The sequence below is a fragment of the Bombus pyrosoma genome, linkage group LG16, assembly GCF_014825855.1.
Source record: "Bombus pyrosoma isolate SC7728 linkage group LG16, ASM1482585v1, whole genome shotgun sequence".
Taxonomy (NCBI): Eukaryota; Metazoa; Arthropoda; class Insecta; order Hymenoptera; family Apidae; genus Bombus; species Bombus pyrosoma.
The window spans coordinates 130,780-135,301 of NC_057785.1; the positions used below are offsets into that span (position 1 = coordinate 130,780).

The 4,522-nt window shown below is 32.4% G+C and overlaps 1 non-coding gene across 1 annotated transcript; it reads left to right on the top strand.

The window, feature by feature from the left end:
* Positions 1 to 4,005: 4,005 nt before the first annotated feature.
* On the top strand, positions 4,006 to 4,197 carry LOC122576807. Its single transcript, XR_006319901.1, has one exon. It is a non-coding gene; the product is annotated as a U2 spliceosomal RNA (small nuclear RNA).
* The last annotated feature ends 325 nt before the right edge of the window (positions 4,198 to 4,522 follow it).

Below are 4,522 nucleotides of genomic sequence, written 5' to 3' on the forward strand. Positions count from 1 at the left end.
ACGAATTAACAGTCAGTGTTAGTTGATAAGTCAGAGAGTGTGAATCGAAAAGTCAGAGAGTACGCGTTGTCGAGAGAGTGTGATTCGCGTAAGAGAGAGCGTTGGAATTGTGGTGTCGAGAGTTGCAAATTAACTATTTAGTTGTCTTAATTATGGTACGTTATTGTATTTAGTTCACGTTAAACAAACATCGTTTCCTTTTTAATAAACATCTGATTAATCCATTTATTGTAAATAAACTAATTGTAGTAAAGATCCTACAATTGTAAATTCATTGAAATGTGTTCAGGGATATAGACAGCGTCTTTCGATAGCTGATGTACTATTTGTTTACAAAATTATCAATTAACTGATCGATATTATACGTCAATTGCAATTTTATGTTCCGTTGAATCTAGAAATCGCTCTTTCTAAGGATAGAACCTACAACTCATTGCACGCTCTATGCCATAGAGCTATATATAATTGTGTCAATCGTTTGCGTATGTAAACTCTAACCGCTTTTGTGATGCTGCCGACCTTTTTTCGTAGATCTTTTATACATTTAAGCTATCTGTATATAACGTCATCCATAGCTACTAATTTTCTAACCTTCTTTTTATTCAGTTTACTTTCTATTGTTATTTCTTAAACTATTATATCTTTATTATTTATAGCTTATAATTTGTTGTATCCATTATTGTAACAAAGGGTTTTTTTGTTATTCCGTAAGTTATTTAATAAATTTAATTAATTCTTTGATAAATTTAATTAATTCTACGATTTTTAGCTTCGGGATTCCGAAATTTTAAGCTTTGGAATTTTATGCTTTTGGACTTTTAAGTTTTGGCGTCTCAAGCATTAAGATTCTAAACTTGTCAATCCCAAAGTTTTGGTATTTTATTCCTTTACAATTACAATCCTTCGTATTTAGTAAGATTTCCAAAGTCTATGGAATAATTATAAATATTTATAAACATACTCGAAGTATTATAATATTCCAAATATGTTTCACGCTAACTGTCGAGTTCCAGACGCGCCAGAAGTTCTATCGCGCAAGCGGACGTCGCTAAAGCGCGAGGATTATCGCGCAACACTCAGCTGATGTCACAAAAACTTGTAACGAGACCAGCCGCGAAACCTATGAATATTTCTAGATCGTAAATTGAAAGAAGCATATCGTATAAAAACGAGAAACGATAGGCGGTGCGACGGCAAATAATTTACCAATTGTTCCAATTATTCAGCCGATGGTAGTCGTAATGAATTAGACAAACCAGTGCAACTATTTTGCAAGGAAAAACGATCTCAACCGGCAATCTTTTGGCCAATCAATATACACCGGCTGTTAGTTTCGACCTTTTTCATACGTTCTCACTTCCACTGTACCTCTTCTGCGCTCCTTTTACTTTATCTTCCTTTTCTTTCTCTTTTCGTGGGCAAAAGACTTTTTAATCCGATATATCGATAATGTTATGTATCCACTAGTTAAGAAGACTGTTTATTAAGACTGAAAATTATAGTCATAAAATTTGGGAAAATTCTGTTGGATTTACATCGATTAAAATCCGCATGACTGAAACTTGTTTTACTGTTATTTCAACTAGACTTCTGTATATCGTGTTTTTTTTTTCTAATTTTTAACACAGAAAATTTTGTTTCCCCCAAAATTGCATTTTCCCTAAAAAGAAATTGTCTCGGTTCTTAATTGGCGTAGAACAAAAATTTAGGAGGCTGCTACTAACACAGCAGGTAGTGAATTCATTCTAATCACGGGAGGAACTAAGACCTTATTCCGAGATCATACATGTTTATACTTCATACAAACGTTAGTGTTATTCGAAATAATTGACAATAGCCGAGAGCAGCCAGTTTTCCATTATTTTCAACATTCCAGTGGCGATAACTGCGCGAAACGCATCGTATCGTATCAAATCGTATATTATCCAACTCTACAATTTTCTTATCTATATAGCACCAATATGATAGTATCGTGTTTGGTGCCATTTTAATCAGGAAAATTTCACCAATGTGTTGATGAAATTTTCATTAACAAAAAATTTCAAATAAAAAATTTCGTCGCTGTGTTAGTGTTTTACTTCACGAAACAACGGTGAAATGTGCGGCTCCATTGTACGACTCTTTCAAGCTCCAGATAAGATCATATTGAACATTTAACATAAAACATAAAAAGTAACATAAAAAGATTACGATTTTTAAAACATTCGCGGTGCGTGTATAATTTTGTTCTGCGCACTTGAGGACCACTGTGTGTATTATTAATTCTGCTTATTAATTATTTATAGAGATAGATGATTCGAGGAAACATTAATATTCTCTACCCGAAAATTCCATATAGCGCTTTTTAAAGCAGATTTAACACTTAATAGGATTTGTTTACGTAGGATTGTTTACGTAGTCAAGTGTCAGAGTTTTGTTCTATACGACTTGTACGAGGTAAGGTGCCATACATCGTGTGTCTTCTTTTTGTTCGTGCAACAAGATACTCGCGCAAGCCGATATCTAGGCCAATTTTTTAACACAGCATTATTAAGTGCACTGTGTAATATGTAGAAGTCAAACATGTTTAAATAAATATTTAATGTATTTAAATAAAATACTTACAGAAAAAAGTAATATATCTGACTCAAATTATTTATTTACTACTTCCTTTAACTACTAAAAATTTATATTAATTACACTTGTGTATTCTGCAGATCCAACAATAGTCAAAATTGGAAAGCTTTATTGTACGTTAATTAACCTAATACAACGCAAGTAAAATACAATAATGTGTGTTTCCATTGTGATATTCTTGAACCTGCATAATTCCTAATATAAATTGTAGTTAATTAAGTGACTAATAGTCAAACAATTTCAATCAAATGTACTAATACTTTATGTAAATATTTTATTTTTATAAAGAATATATTTTTAATTTTTTAAAGATTTCACGGTGCACTTTATCAAGTATTATAGTTTTATTATCTTTATTTGTTTCGGTATAGAAGAAAGATGTACAGTTATCAAGAAAAGTACTACAGAGTTCAAATTGCCTTCGGGAAGAGATAAAATTTTATGTATTATATTATATCTTAATCTGCAATCAAAAATTTGAAAATTTTGTGATAAATTGCACAACTTTGTGCAGGATATGGAAAATGTAAGATACAGATACCATTTGATATAAAAAATATTAGACTATTTCTACGATAACAGATTCGCAGTCTCTGAAACGCGGTTCTATGACTGAGACTTAAATGATTTATCTATAGTTAATTTTATCAGAGAGCTAATATTTTACGAAATTAGACACAAAGGAGGAAGAAGGAACAAAGGCACGCTTTGTTACTAAAGTCTGCGAGCAAAATATAGGATCAGATTTAAACGAATATTAAAATGAATTTTATCATCTACAAACTTGAGCTTCAGGATACTTTTGTAATTTTGCCACCACAAAAAGATTGTCACGACCGGCTCACTTCAAAACCGGAGATAAAGATGTGGCGGCACTCGGCAACAATGTATATCGCCGAAATGAAGTGCCTAATGAACCATCAATATCCCAACGGTTCTTCCGCTGAATGTTCGAGAAGAAGGCGTGCGTGGCAACAGTCGCGGACGCCTAACAAACTCGAGGATAGTGGGGATATTGAGGGGTGACACAAGAAAAATAACCGAATCCAATCGGAAGTCGAGTTGTAAGAGTCAATCTTAAAAAGTCACACCTAGAGCTCGGAGGTAAATTGTAAACCAAGTGTTAGAAAAAAATAAAGTTTCTTTTTTTTATTTTTCATCTTAAATTTCTTTTTTTACTTTTTTGTTATTTTACGTGACAAGATCAACGTTGTTCATAGTATATAAGAAGACGGAAAATCATGCTTTACGGACGGAACGGACTCTACGCCGAAAGTCGCTAAAAGTATTTGAAGGTACCACCGCTAGGTGGTATTTTCAAGGTGCCGTTTCTCGCTGGAAAATTTAGGAGGTAGAGATGTTATATTGGTAGGCAAAGTGAAAATTGTTATCGCTTCTCGGCCTTATGGCTAAGATCAAAGTGTAGTATCTGTTCTTATCAGCTTAATATCTGATACACTTCCCATTGGGAAGTCAGAATATTAAACTGATTTTTGGAATCTGACGGAAGATAGGAGCTTGCTCCACCTCTGTCGTGAGTCAACCTAGCCTTGCAGTGCCGTTAGGATTGGCTCGATAATACATTTATAAACATATAACGGACGACTTTTAAATTTACTATTATTAATATTATTTTGAGATTGGCGATAGATAAATACTACATCACTGTGATTTTATTGAACCTAAATATTGCTTAATATAAATTATATACTTAATTAAGTGTCTAAGAAATAAACAATTGCAATCAAGTGTATTAATATTTTATGCAAATATTTTGTTTTTATACAGAATATATTTTTTACTTTTTACATGTTACATTGATGCACTTTATGATGTATTATAGTTTTAATATCTTTTCAATATAGTAGAACGATGTGCAGTTGAAAGCTACTACAGAGTTCAAATA